The sequence below is a fragment of the Lagenorhynchus albirostris genome, chromosome 2 (genome assembly GCF_949774975.1).
Source record: "Lagenorhynchus albirostris chromosome 2, mLagAlb1.1, whole genome shotgun sequence".
NCBI classification, from domain to species: domain Eukaryota; kingdom Metazoa; phylum Chordata; class Mammalia; order Artiodactyla; family Delphinidae; genus Lagenorhynchus; species Lagenorhynchus albirostris.
Genome location: NC_083096.1, coordinates 136,393,569 through 136,409,255, shown reverse-complemented (window position 1 = coordinate 136,409,255; position 15,687 = coordinate 136,393,569). Strand labels below are relative to the sequence as shown.

General features: G+C 43.6%; 1 long non-coding RNA gene across 2 annotated transcripts; it reads right to left on the bottom strand.

The window, feature by feature from the left end:
* Window positions 1-219: 219 nt before the first annotated feature.
* LOC132516163 (uncharacterized) lies at window positions 220-14,848 on the bottom strand. 2 transcript variants are annotated; one of them, XR_009539275.1, is made up of 4 exons: window positions 14,718-14,848; window positions 14,443-14,568; window positions 8,764-8,854; window positions 220-694 (listed from the first exon to the last, which is right to left on the bottom strand). It is a non-coding gene; the product is annotated as an uncharacterized LOC132516163 (long non-coding RNA). The 2 variants fall into 2 exon arrangements; XR_009539276.1 differs by lacking the exons at window positions 220-694; window positions 8,764-8,854 and adding an exon at window positions 11,067-12,176.
* Window positions 14,849-15,687: the final 839 nt, after the last annotated feature.

Genomic DNA, 15,687 nt, shown 5'->3' with positions numbered 1-15,687 from the left:
TGGCTCCAGGTCCATCACCCTCTCCCACATGGCTTCCAAAATGCCCAAGAGCGGCTGGAGGGGCCATCGCTCAGTGCTTACTAGCCCTCCTCTGGCATATTTCCAGGCCCTTGACATCTTTTGCCTGGATTATTATTTTTTTAATTAATTAATGTTTTACAGAATTTTTTTCATTTTTTACAATTTTTATTTTATTTATTTATGGCTGCGTTGGGTCTTCGTTGCTGCGCACAGGCTTTCTCTAGTTGCAGTGAGCAGGGACAACTCTTCGTTGTGGTGCGCGGACTTCTCATCACAGTGGCTTCTCTTGTTGTGGAGCACAGGCTCTAGGTGTGCAGGCTTCAGTAGTTGTGGCACACGGGCTCAGTAGTTGTGGCTTGTAGGCTCTGGAGCACAGGCTCAGTAGCTGGGCGCACAGGCTGAGTTGCTCCACGGCCCGTGGGATCTTCCCAGACCAGGGCTCGAACCCACGTCCCCTGAATTGGCAGGCGGGTTCTTAACCACTGCACCACCAGGGATGTCTGGCCTGGATTATCGTAATGGCCTGCAAACGACTCCTCTGCCTCCAGAGTGCCCATAAAACCCCTCTTCTGCCTCATCCAAGGGAACTTTTATAAAGCAGAGGCCTGATCATGCCTCCAAAAACTCTTCAGAGTCTCTCCACCATCCAGAGCAGAGACCATGTCCTCAGCGCCTACAGATGGAGGTAGGAAATAAAAGTGCCAGGACCATGGGTAGGCAATGGGGAGCAGTGGCGATTATGGTGAACTGAAGCATAGCTGTCTAAAGGCATTCAAACTCAGAATTCTGTGAAATCCTCCATGGGCCAAGTACAGTTGTCCTGGCACTGAGTGTAGCCTCGGATTACCAGTGTGTGAGAGCTCACCTGGTATACGAAGTCCAAGCTCCTTAGCCTGGCTCACAAGGATCAGCGTCCTCCTCCTTGCTCTGCCCTGACTTGAAATTCATACAACTGTCCAAATGTTCGCAGTTCCTCCTCATGTGCTGGTCCTTAGCTGTATACTTTGATCAGGCCTAGAATGCTTTTCCCCTACTCTTCATGTGGCAAAATCCTGCTCATGGCTTAGAACTCAGTGCAAGCAACACCTCCTCCAGGAAGTCTTCTTTTCATTCACTCCTGGTTCTGCCAGATGGGTTATGCACCTTTTCCTGGTGCCCCAACGATATGTAGCTTTTTTCCATCGTTATACTCATCACATGGTACTATAATTATCTCTTTTGCATCTGCTTCTCCTGCTAAGGTGTAAACTCCTAAGATTAGGGACCAAGTGTTATTCACCTTTGTGCCTAATGAAAAGGAGCTGTTCACTCATTGTTTGATAAATGGATGATGGGAGGCAGGTCGTCTCCACAGTGGCGAGAAGTCTGAACAGTGGCACATTAGTGTACACTAATGTACACTAATGGGTACACATTAGTGTACCCATTAGCAACAGGCAGAAATTGGGAGAGGCACAGGACTGGTCATCCCTCTCTCCCTTCCCAGGATGAACATCACAGGAATGAATACAGAACAATGAAAGTAACAGAACTGAGGTGCAAGAATGCCCTTGACTTTATCTCTCAAACACTAAAGACTGTGTCGTCTTATTGCTGATTCAAATTCCCCAGAGAAAATCTGATTGTCCAGTTAAATCCCTTTAGGCCCCATGGGACAGCTGCCCACACCAGACTAGCCCAAGATGCTGGCCAGGCTGCATGTTGGCTGCCTATGGTCAGGGGTCCTTCTTTGGTCCAATTGGGGCAGGATCATATGCAAGAAAACATGGCACCTTCCATGGATAGAACCTCTCCGAAGGGACTTTGAGTGTGGCAGGTGAGTTCTCTAGCTTGGGTGGTACAGGGTTCAGGACTGAGACTAGGGTGAAGCAAATGAGTTACCTAGGGTGCAAAATTTCAGGAGGGGTCACAGGGTCATGTAGGTGCCTCACTCACCTCGCTCTAATCCTAGTCCTGGTGGGTCTGATTTTCTGCATGACTTCAGGAATTCCCTGTCTCTCTGACCTTCAGTTTCTTCATCTGTAAAATCAAGAGGTCAAACTATTTGGCCTGTTAGGTTCTTTTTGGTTTTAGGACTCCTTTATGCTCCCCTGGCTTTGGGGACAGCTCACCTTCCTCCATCATACCCACTGGACTTTCCCCCTTTGTCTGAGGGACCTGATCATCTCTTGATTAGCTATGCTGGCCAAGCCTGGCTTGATGTCCAAGGGCCCAGCTCACAAGCCACTTAGCAAAGGCAGTCATGAAACAAAACATAACATCTGTTCTGGACTTTCACAGAGGACATGCTTCACATTCTTCCCCTCAAAGCAAAATGGATCAGCCTTGACCTGGGGTCAACCAGGGAGAAGTAATCCTCAGGGGGTGGGGTGCTATTCAGTGCTCAGATGAAGTCATTTACCACATGGTCATTGGTAGCCCTGAGGAATGAAAGGTATTTGCCTTTCCTATTAATCACTCAAAAAAGTTTGTGAACATCTTGGGTCAAATTGACAGTTTGCATCTTGCACACAAAGGGGCCTAAGGTTTGACTCCCACTTAGTAAAAGTCCATGTAGGTTTGTTCCTCTGAGGATAAGCCAGAGGACCACAGAGACAGGAAGGGGAGATAATGGGAAGGTGGGGAGAGGAGGCAAGAAGGTGTTATTCATCTAGTCCAATCTCAGATCCAATGCTTGAACCCAAACTAAGAGGGTTCCATCAGTCATCCTCCTCCAAAGACAGTTCATTTCACTGATGGATGGCAAATGTTATTAGAAATATCTTTTATAATGATGGGCCAAAGTATATCTCTTTGACACATCCATATATTAGTCAGTACGGAAGAGGAACAAGTCAATTTCTCACCCAAATATTTGCCCTTAAAGCATTTGAAGACACATCCTACTTGAATCTCCTATTCCCCATGAAAAAAAAAAAATCCCTAGTTCTTTCAGTCTATCCTTATACAATATTTCCAGGCACCCATCCCCTCTGGCTCATCCTGACCCCCCTCTTCTGGGATCATAGTGTATTGGTGACCTTCACACAGTGTGGGGTCAGACCACACATGGTTGTGCAAGAGTGCAGAGCAGATCAATCATCTCAACACACAGATGCCACTGGGTGATGACAGAGCCAGGAAAGAGCCCAGTTCTGTTGATTCCCAAGTACCTGGGGCAGATGGAGAGATACCAGTAAACCAGCGAGGGAGGGGACTAGCCTTTGCAACACGCAAATAGTTGCATAGAATTTATCATGTGGGTACCATCCCTGGGGGCTCCCGTGGACCACACATCTGCACAAAGCCAGCATGCCCATAGATACAGAATCCAGATCTGAGCAACCAGATGTGCTATCAGCCAATCAAACAGGTAACAATTCCATGGCTAATGTTAAAAAGCCGATAACACAGTGTAAAGGGAAGGCCTGGATGAAGACTCACACCTCCTTGATTTATATCCATGTTGCCTAAACTTTCTTCCTTTCCTTGATTACTAACAACCATGGAGATGCTCGGTTCCCTTTATACTACATTTCCAAGAAGCTCATACAATGTGTCAGCTCAGTTTCCCTGGCTTCCCTTATTCCAAAACTCTGGAACAATTATTCCCTCATTTCATATGATACCAGATTTTTCATTCTGCTTTTAATGATGTTGTGATTTCTTCTTTAAGGTATATATTAGTTCCATGAATATTGCACAGTATTACTATGGTAATGGAAAGGACACTATTCTTGACTTATCCCAGTGGTTTCAGCTGCTACATACAATGACACCTCCCAAACTTTTACCCTGAACTATATCCTAAATCATGCACTACATCTTTCCAATCGTACCTCTCCTTTTGGGGGTCCCACAGGTACTTGAAATTCATCATCTCTCCTCCCCACCCAGACACAATAATCTACCATGATTAATGGTCCTGTGATCACTGCCAATCGGAGCACTGTGCTGCTGAGAGAGGAAATTCACATTTCTTGAGCATCCACTGTGAACCTTAACAACTGTGAGGTACAAATATTATCCCTATTTTATAGAGAAGGAGGCTGAGGTACACTGTCTTCTGTCCCATGCTTGATCCTTTAACAAATGCAGTGGGCTCTGCTTTCAAAGTACATCCAGAATTCTAGTGCATCATACACATTTGAAACATAACTATCTTGTTTCCAGCAACCATCATCTCCTGCTGTGGTTATTGCAATAGCCCCTAACTAGGTCTCTCTTCTTCCATGTTTGTTCCTCTAAAACTGAACTTTGTAAAGTCTCCAGAGAGAAGTCTTCAAGTGATTCAGATAAACTCCCTGCTAAATGTCCATCTCACTTAAAATGATGTTCTTCTCACTGTCCTAGAGGACCTATGTAATCTGCCTCCAGTTCCTCTTGGAACTCACCTCTAACTGTGATTTCTCCCTCTCCCTGTGCTCCATCACGTAGGCCTCCTGGAACTGCCACAAACACAAGACACTGTTGCCAGAGGGCACTTGTGCTTGTTTTTCTCTCCATCTGGATACACCTCCCCCAGATAGCCACACGGTTTCTCCCTCATTTCCTTCAGCATCCCGTTTAAATAGGACTGTATTCCCTGACCACCCTATGCATAATCTTTACACTCTGCCTTCTCCTCTCCTCACATGCTCATTTTCTTTTTCTTCCTGACACATCTACAGCCAACATATATATTCAATTTTTATTTGTTTGTTGTCCAGCTCCTCTCATGAGAATAGAAGCCTCATAAACTTTTATTCTTGTGACAAAATCTATTTTATCTTACATCAGGGGTCTCCAACCCCCGGGCCATGGACTGGTACTGGTCTGTGGCCTGTTAGGAACCGGGCCGCACAGCAGGAGGCGAGCGGCAAGCAAGCGAGCAAAGCTTCATCTGTATTTACAGCTGCTCCCCATCGCTCACATTACTGCCTGAGCTCCACTTCTTGTCAGATCAGCAGCGGCATTAGATTCTCATAGGAGCTCGAGCCCTACTGTGAATTGCGCACACGAGGGATCTAGGTTGCGTGCTCCTTATGAGAATCTAATGCCTGATGATCTGAGGTGGAGCTGAGGCGATGATGCCAGCGCTGGGGAGCGGCTGTAAATACAGATTATCATCAGCAGAGAGGTTTGACTGCACAGAGACCATAATAAATCAACTGCTTGCAGACTCATATCAAAACCCTATCAGTGAGTGACAAGTGAAAACAAGCTCAGGGCTCCCACTGATTCTGCATTATGGTGAGCTGTATAATTATTTCATTATATATTACAGTGTAATAATAATAGAAATAAAGTGCACAATAAACGTAATGCACTTAAATCATCCTGAAACCATCCCCCTCCCTGCCCCAGTCTGTGGAAAAATTGTCTTCCATGAAACTGGTCCCTGGTGCCAAAAAGGTTGGGGACCACTATATTACATCTAGTAGGCACTCAGTAAATAGCCAGTGAAAGAATGACTAAGAGGCAACTGGTAAAATAGGGAGGACCTGAGATGGTATGGGATTCAGAGACCGTCACCTACAAGAATTATTGGGAAGGAGGAAGAAAATATGACCTGGAAGGATAGCACAAGGAAGAGAGTCATGAAGACTGACTTCAATTATTTGAAAGGCTGTCATGCAGAGTAGAAGATTTATTCTGAATTTTCCATAAGGTAAAACTAATACTACTGAGTAGCTCACCAGGTGGACAAAAGGGGTGTGGCAGGCATTCAAGACAGAGAATTATTTGAGGACTGGGTTGATGCTGAGACATGGAAGGACATGGCTTGTTTGCTGAATGCCAGTTAGTCATGTGTAGCTGGAGGGGAGGGGTGGTAGATGAGGCCACAGAGATAAACTGGGTGGGTTATGTAAATATGTCATGTCATGAGTTTTGACTTTTATTGTATTTATTTATTAATTTATGTAAACATCATATGCTCCCCATTTCATGAGCACACATTCTGTTCTAGGTTCTCTACTGGGTCATGGGGATGAAAAGAATGGAATATAAAATCTCTGTCCTTAAAGGACAGTAATGGACATTAATAAGTTCCTAATGGCCTCTGCACATAACAGGTGCTCAAAAAATGCTGGATGCCTGAATGCAGGCTAAATTTTTCTAGTTAACACTTATAACAATCCTGTGAAGCAAGTGAAATTTTACCCATTTTATAGGTGAGGAAACAAAAATTTAGAGAAGTTTTCTGTCCCATCTCTATAGAGTTGGTTAAAATTTGAGCCATCATTTAAACCCAGCTCTGTCTGGCATCAGAGTATTTTCCTTTTTTGCATTATGTCCTCTTGTCACCTCAAAGGAGCTCAGACTCTCATAAATGCCTTCATAGACCAGGGAAGTACAAAGAGGAGGGATGGATCTACTATATACATCCAGGAGAGTTTTGAGGGGGACCCTGAAAAATGAGTGAGACTCTTTAATCTCCTTGCCCAAATAGTTACCAAGTACCTAGAATGTTCCCAGAACTGCCTTGCTACCAAACCCTGGGAAGCAAGGGTCACCAAGATTGAATGTTGCAGCCTTGGGTTGTACAGTCTGGGGTTAGAACACCAGCTTTCCCCTTGATTAGCTCTGTGATCCTGGGCTATCAATCTTGTTAACTCTCAGTTTCCTCATCCATAAAATGGGTATTAAAAATTGTACATCCTTCGACATCACTACAGATCCTATGGCTATTATAGGGAAATAAAGGAGTACTATGAACAACTCTATACCTACAAATTCCACAACCTAGATGAAATAAACCAATTCCATGAAAGACACAACTTGCCAAAACTCACACAAGAAGAAATAGATAACCCAAACAGGCCAAGGTCTATTAAAAAAATTGATTCAATAGTTAATAACCTTCCAAAACAGAAAGCACCAGGCCCAGATGGGTTTAGTGGTAAATTCTACCAAACATTTTAAAGAAATTTTACTAAATCTCTGCAATCTCTTTCAGAGGATAGAAGCCGAAGGCATACTTCCTAACTTACTCTATGAGGCTAGCATTACCCCAATATCAAAAACAGACAAAGACATTATGAGAAAAGAAACCTACAGACCAATCTCTCTCATGAATATAGATGTAAAAATCTTCAAAATATTAGCAAATTAAATCCAACAATATATAAAAAGAATTATGCACACAACCAAGTGGGATTTATCCCAGGTAAGTAAGGCTGGTTGAACATTAGAAAATCAATTCATGTAATCTGTTACATCAACAAGCTAAAAACGAAAAATCACTTGATCATATGATCATATCAATAGATGTAGAAAAGGCATATGACAAAATCCAACAACATTCATGATAAAAACTCTTAGTGAACTATGAATAAAGGAGAACTTCCTCGACTTGATAAAGAATATCTACGAAAACCCCACTAATATCACACACAATGAGAAACTCAAAGCTTTCACACTAAGGTCAGGTACAAGACAAGGACGCCCCTCTCACAACTCCTTTTCAACATCATACTGGAAGTTCTAGCTAATGCACTAAGACCAGAAAGGAAAAGAAAATAACAGGTATGCAGACTGGGAAGGAAGAAATAAAACTGTGTTTGTCTTCAGATGACATGATCATCTAAGAAAATCTGAATTAGCAAAAATCTCCTGGAACTAATAAGTGATTATTACCAGGTTGAAGTATACAGGTCAATATATAAAGGTCAATTGCTTTCCCACAACCAGCAATGAACAAATGGAATTTGAAAGTAAAAATATAATACCATTTACATTAGCACCCCAAAAAATGAAATACTTACGTATGAATCTAACAAAATATGGATGAAATTTATGTGATTAAAACTACAGGTCTCTGATAAAAGATATTAAAGAAAAACCAAATATATGCATAGGAAGAATCAGTATTATCAAAATACTGATAAGTGTCAAGTTCTTCACAACTTGATCTGTAGATTCAATCTAATCCCAATCAAAATCCCAGCAAGTTATTTTGTGGATATTGTCAAACTATTTCTGAAGTTTATATGCAGAGACAAAAGGCCCCAAATAGCCAACACAATATGGAAGGAGAAGAGCTGGAGGACTAAAACTACCCAACTTCAAGACTTATTATATAAAGCTACAGTAATCAAGACAGTGTGGTACTGGTGAAAGAATAGACAGATCAGTGGACAGAGTAGAGAGCCCAGAAATAGACCCACATAAATATAGTCAACTGATCTTTGACAAAAGAACAAAGGTGATACAATGAAGAAAATTTAGTCTTTTATACAAATGGTGCTGGACCAATTAGATGAACACATGCAAAAAAAAAAAAAAATGAACCTAGATGTAGACCTTATACCCTTCACAAAAATTAACTCAACATGGATCACAGACCTATATTTAAAACTTAAAAGTATAAAACATAGAAGATGACATAGGAAAAAAACCTAGATGTGGGTATGATAATGCCTTTTTAGATATAACACCAAAGATATGAACCATGAAAGAAATAATCATTAAGCTGCACTTGATTAAAATTAAAAACTTCTGCTCTGTGAAAGACAATGTCAAGAAAAGGAGAAGATAAGCCATGACTAGGAGAAAATATTTGTAGAGGACACATCTGATAAAGGACTGTTATCCAAAATATATAAAGAAATCTTAAAATTCAATGACAAGAAAACAAACCTGATTAAAAAATTAGCTAAGAACTTAACAGATACCTCACCAAGGAAGACATATAGATGGCAAATAAGCATATGAAAAGATGCTTCACATCATATGTCAACAAGGAAATGCAAATTAAAGCAATGATATACCACTACATACCTATTAGAATGGCCCAAATCCTGAACACTGACAACACCAAGGGCTGATGAGGATGTGGAGCAACAGGAACTCTCATTCACTGCTGGTGAACCTGCAAAATAGTGCAGCCACTTTGGAAGACAGTTTAGCAGTTTCTTACAAAACTAAATACATTTAGCAATAACAGTCGTTGAAAACTTATGTCCAAACAAAAACCTGCACAAAGATGTTTATAGCAGCTTTATTTATAATTGCCAAAACTTGGAAGCAACCAAGGTGAATGGATAAATAAACTGTGGTACATCTAGACAATGAAATATTATTCAGTGCTAAAAATAAATGAACCATCAAGCCATGAAAGGAAACTTAAATGCATAATACTAAGTGAAAGAAGCCAATCTGAAAAGGCTTATACTGTATGATTCCAAGTATACGACATTCTGGCAAAGGCAACACTATGGAGACAGTAAAAAGATCAGTGGTTGCCAGAAGTTGGGAGGGGCGGGGAGGATGAATAGGTAGAGCACAGAGGATTTTTAAGGCAGAGAAAGTACTATGTATAATGTTACAATGATGGATATATGTCATTACACATTTGTCCAAACCCATAGAATGTACAGTACCAAGGGTAAACTATGGATTTGGGGGTAATTATGATGTGTCAATGTAGGTTCATCGACTAAAACAAACATACTGCTCTGGTGGAGGACGTTCATAATGGAGGAGTCTGTACATGTGTAGGGGCAGGGGGTTACGTAAGACATCTCAGTACCGTCCCTTAGTTCTGCCGTGAACCTTAAATTACTCTAAGAAAATAAAATCTTAATGAAAAAAATGTACCTCTCATAGGAGGTCATTAGGGAATTCAGTGACATAAATCATGTAGAATATTTAGCAAAATTCCTGGCACAAAATAAGCGATCAATGACTCTCAGCCTCGGGATAATGAAGGTAATGATGATGAGGCTATTCTGGCTCCAGCTGACAAAGCCAAGGACACGTCTGGCTAATAACGTCAGCTTAGAGGCTTCTAATCAGAAAATATTCAGAAAAAAAGCTGGGACCCCATTCTTCACAGCCCCACAGTGAGAAGTGCTGCACCTTAGGTAGGGCAAGGAGGAAGATAAATTGCTATCCAGCCCATAGTGCTATAAAACCCAAGAAAGTTTTGTTTTTGTTCTGTTCTAAATCCTTTTAAAATTAATTCTTTTAAGGAAATAGTATGACATTTGCCTGGGGTCTAATCAGAATGCCTATAAATGTATATATTCGAGAACGTTAATACAAAACACTTTTCAAAATTCCCCTTGCTTTGGGGATGCTGATCTGCATTTTGTGTAAGTCTCGGCTGTGCTCTAGGCGGCTGCTCTAATATTTCTGCTGACACAGGCAGGGTCCACCCACCCAAATGCATTTCAGCTAAGTGTGATTTGGTCTGGGACACCTCGGTAGTCAGGGAAGGCAAAGCAGATTGAAAGCATGTGAGCAGCCAGTTTCCCAATGAGCTGAAACAGGCTCTGTTGATAGAAACCACTCCACACAGGGCACGGGTGGGAGGTGGTGAGGGAGAGGGAGAGAGGGAAGCCCAGGGTCAGGTTGTGATGAGGAGGTAGGAGTCCGGTCAAGCCCGGGGTCTGTCTGGGATGCCAGCCATGAGAAAGCAAGCTTCACCACAGCTGTCTCAGATATGGAGTAACCCCACATATTTATATTTCAAAACTCATTTCCTAGGGGGGATTTTTGGGAATTCACAACATGTTGTTAAGGTCAGAAAATCTTTGGGCCTTGGTATTCTTCTCCCAGGACGCTATAATATTCAGTATGAGGAAAACCCAAGAAATGACCCACTCTAACTTGAGAATCTAATATGTGCTTTTCTTAATTTTTCTCTAATTATCACAGAAGAGATTACTAAGGTTCAGAGAGGAGCAGTAATTAGTGTTTGAAGACCCGAATGTCCTAAAGGGCCCTGGGAATCTATTGGGGAGCAGAGAAGGAGGGAGATCTCCGTTTATGTCACCTTCTAAGTGGTGAGCAGGGCACTGGAAGCTGAGACAGGAACGTGGGCAGCCAGTGAGCAAGCCCTGTTCCAGATCATTCTGGCGAGTTCTGCTTCAGTTCAGAAGGTTGTTCCAGGTTCCCTCAGGGGTGATTTTGGAAGCCCCACAGGACTTCCCAACTGAGATAAGGAAGGAGAGGTCATCCCTATTCCCTTGAAAATGATTCCGCCAAGCCCATCACATCAACCTTCTGGACCAGTGAGCCAAAGAATAATAATACACATCCAGTCTTCTAGAGGGAAAGTGTCATCACTTATCCTCATTTTTATTGTACTGGAAGTAGGTTTGCCAGATAAAATATAGGATGCCCAGTTAAATTTGAATTTCAGATAAATAATGAAAAAGTTTTTGGTATAAGTATGTCCCAAAAGTTGCATGGGATAGACTTATACTTAAAAAAATTATTTACTTTTTATTAGAAATTCGAATTTAACCAGGTATCCTGTATTTTTATTTGCTTCATCTGGCAACTCTTTCCACAAGTCACTAGATAACTTCTTACAAGTGTCCCCTTGCAGGGGGTGGGAGGTAGCAGGACATAGCACAACTTGCTATGGAGATGGGGATGATGATAAAATATGCCACTGAGGGGTAGTGAGCCTCCTGTCACTGAGGCTTCACTTGGTAGTTCCCATACCTTCCCTGTACCCTTAACCCCTCACTCTTCAGCTCCTGGGAAAAAGAGCATGGACCCTGAGCCAACTGCTTGGGTTTGAACCCTGGTTCCACAAATTGTTAACTGTATGACCTTATATTAAGTAATGTAACCTCTCTGTGTGTTTCTAGGTTTCTTATTTATGAAATGGAAACAATAATAGCAGTTCCCTTAAAACGTTGTTTTGGGGGCTTCCCTGGTGGCACAGTGGTTGAGAGTCTGCCTGCCGATGCAGGGGACACGGGTTCGTGCCCCGGTCCGGGAAGATCTCACATGCCGCAGAGCGGCTGGGCCCGTGAGCCATGGCTGCTGAGCCTGCGCATCCGGAGCCTGTGCTCCGCAACGGGAGAGGTCACGGCAGTGAGAGGCCTGCATACCGCAAAAAAAAAAAAAAGTTGTTTTGAAGCTTAAAAGTACTTAGATCAGTTCTTGGCCCATGGGAGGAAATAAATGTTAATCATTATCATTCTTCTTCTTATTATTCCTCGGTAACCGTATATAAAAGGAGTTGGGCTGGTGAACGTCCTGTTGTCACATCAAAGCTGGGGCAGAATTTTGGATCACAGAAGCCTTTGTAGAACCACTGTAGTTCAGAGAAGACAAAGGCTTTGCGGACATTTAGTGCCATCATCTTGTTTTACAGGTGAGGAGAAAACTCAAGGCAGAGGGGACAAACGGCTGGCTCCAGGCTTCACAGGTGGTCGATGGTAAGGTCTTGGCTGAAAAGGCAGATATAGATCAAAAGAAAGTAAAGGAATTGAGCTAATGGTGGAGAGCCTTTTTGCTAGAATCATAGAATTACAGGATCACAGAGCCACCACGAAAAGCCATGGCAAAATTTACACCCGGGCCAGCCCAAGGCGAGCCACTGACTCGAGCCCGGTGTTGATGATTCCTCTTCCAGTTTTGCCCTGATGTTTGCTACGTGTCTTTTGTAAAGTTCTCACCTTCTCTGGCCTTCGGTGTCCCATCTGTCCAACAGAGATAATCGTCTTAGCTCTGTGTGCTTCCTAGAGCTATTGCAAAACCTTTGGAAGGAATGACACTCTGGCCACCTCCCAAACACTCACTAGCCCACTTTGCCCTTTTGGCCTCTCCCCAGCTCATCAGAGTGCTGCCTTCCTTCACGTCCTTGGCTTCTGGCCCTCAGAGGCCTGGGGTATCTGGGCCTCAGCTAACTGATGACCGGCAGATTCCAGTAGGTGGGGTAAGGGTGGAGACGGCTCCTTCTTGCTGGTTTACATTACCCATCAGCCTAGATTTAAGCCATGCAAAGACAGCCTCTGAGCTCAGCTCTCAAGCAACACTTCTTGAATTGAGCAGTGACTTTGCTAAAAAGCAAGTCTGATCTTGACACTTACCAACCTAACACTTGTGTATAGGTGTTAAACTGGTCCCCGCCCACACTGCTGTTTATTACTTTTTACCCAGTTACCTCTGATCAAATCCATTCTTTAATAGCCGCTGAGAGGTCCTTCTAAACTAAAATGTAATGAAGACAAATATTTGCTTAAAACCCATCATCCACTGCAGAGATTTCTTTTTTTAAGTTCATGGATAGGCTTCAGCAAATTTTTGAACACCCTGAAATGCACACCATATTCTGCTTGTGTGCACATTAACTTTGATCAGATTCTCAGAGGGCTCTGTGACATCTCTCATGTTGCATTATGCACCCCTCCCCCCCGAAAACGTTTTCAAACTTCTGCTCCACAGTATAAAGTCAAAACTCTTTAATGTGTAGGGCATACAAAGCCCTTCATGATATACCAGCTTCATTTTGAAGTCTCTTGATCAATTGCCCAAACACATCATACTATTCCTCACTTCCTTGCTTTTGCTCAAGGTCTGCCCTCTGACTTGAACATCTTCTCCTTCCTATCTCTCTTGCTGATCCCCCTCACCTGGTTGACTTCTACTTAACTATTATAACTCAATTCAAGAGTTTCCTCTTCCAGAAAGCTTCCTCTGACCCTCTCCATCACCCCACACTGGAGGAGAGGTCCCTCCCTGGACTGTCACAATGCAGGTGCATCCACTTCTCTAGAATTGCACTATTCACACTGTGCTCCCATAAAATGAAAGGTCTTTGAGGATAAGACTGTGTCTCGCTCACCCTTTCCCTCCTCTCTTTCCCTAAAGCCAGTGGTCCTCTGGGACCAGCAGCAACTGCATCACCTGGGACCTTGCTAGAAATACAAATTCTCAGGCCCCACGCCAGACCTACTGAATCAGAAACTCTGGGAGTGGGGCTAGCAAGTTGTGTTTTAACAGGTCTTCCAGGGGATTCTGATGCCCACTCAAGTCTGAGAAACACTGACCTGGAGAGACTCTCCTATCTCTTGCCTGGTCTACTGGGACAAGCTCCTCACTGAGCTTCGTCATCTGTTACTTTCCAATCTATTCTCCACACTACAGCCAGGTTACTTTCTTGTAACATGTAAAGGCCCTGCTCAAAAGCCTTAAGTGGCTTCCTTTTGCCCTTAGAATTAAACAGATACCTCACCATGGCCTACAGGGTCCTCCATGATCTGGCCTTGCTTTTTCACTCCAGCCCACCCTGCATTCCCCCTCCATTAATTCTCTACCACCAGGCCCACTGGCTTGCTTTAACTTCTCAGACCAGCAGTCCCTTCCTGTCTCACTCTATATGCTGGGGCCAGGGAGAAGAACACGAGTGAGTCACCTTCTCTGCCGTTGAGAAGGGGCAGTCCAGTAGGAGAGACAGATATGGACACAAATAAACATTTAGATTACAGGAAGCAGAGGAACAGAGTTAAGTACATGGTACAGAAGCAGCCAAGATTAATTCCATTTGGGGACTCCTTTTCTGTGGCCATGTCTAAGTGTTTCTAAAGCTCTAAGGGGTAGGTTTTCCCATTTGAACATTCCAGCCCTAGTCATTCCATTGCCCTGAACCTCAGTCCCCAAATCTGTACAATAGGGGCATGGGAAGGGGCACATCAGGATGCACGAAGAGCCCACCTGAGCACAGGGCAGGCCAGGCCTGCAGTAAGGGCTCGGCAGTGTAATGGTTCTCCCTTATTTCTGGAGTAGAGTCAAGTTTATACTGTGGGGAGACCCGAGCCTCAGCGGAAAATTAAGTACATCCTGAAAAAAAAAAAAAAATGAGTTAAGGAGCAAGCTTGAGGTTAGGCCTAAAGAGAAAGGAAATTTCCCCTCCACGTTGAGAAATGTCCCTCCTGTGGGTGTGGTAGCGAATGTGAAAGTGGAACCTCCCTCCTGGCCCCTGCACTTACCAGAAGGGGCAGTGAGGCTTGCGAAGGCCTTACAGAAAGAGCAGCAGCTGAACAGGAACTGGGGAGCCGGTTCTGGGAAGCTGGGGGCTTCTGGGGCAGGGCCCAGAGGCCCAGCGTTTACAAAGCCCAGAAGCACCTGCCCCCAGACTGCGTTAGACACAGAGCAGATCGCGTGGAGCTCTTGGCACCATCCCCAGAGCTGGAACGTTGGAGAGAAAGCCAGGATCACTCCTCCAGGACTCAGAGCTCCCAGCTTTCCAGACAAACAGCCCAGCTACGGCCACTGGGAAGAGGTGGGGGACATAGAACAGGTTGAGTGGGTTAGATATTCATGTATTCATTTATTTATTCATTCATTCACTCTGAATTTCTCCATCTTTAAAATGGGAAAAGGAATTCCTTTTCTCTACTTGGAATGCATATAGTGGGGAAGGGTGGAGGAAGGGTTGTTATAGAGATCCAATGAGAGAATAAATTCAGTCATCATTTCATGTACACTAAGTAAGCACTTGCTATAATAAAAATAGTAATGGACACTTACAGAGTGCTACTTTAATCCTTACAACCACTCTCTGAGACAGCTGCTGTTATTTCCACTTACAGATGAGGAAACTGAGGCTCAGAGAGAGAAATGTGCCCAGATCACATGGCTAGTCAGTGGTGGAGCTGGGATTTGAACACGAGCAGACAGGTGACTGGTCCTGTGCTCAGAGCCACAAACAGGGCCTACATCTTATCTCCTGCACTAGAGTGGGGGATCTTCAAGGTCAGGAATGGTCATCTATTAACCTCTGAATCTGCAGTGCCTAGGCCACAGCCCAGGGTGTCATAGCTGATCACAAAGTGTGGGTGGGCAGCTTGAATATCTATAAAACAAGGTGAAATGAAGCAATCTGGTAGGCAGACAGGGAAGCAAATGGCACTGTGATGTAACAGGTAGGTCCCTACAAAGGACTCCCTGGAGTTTGTG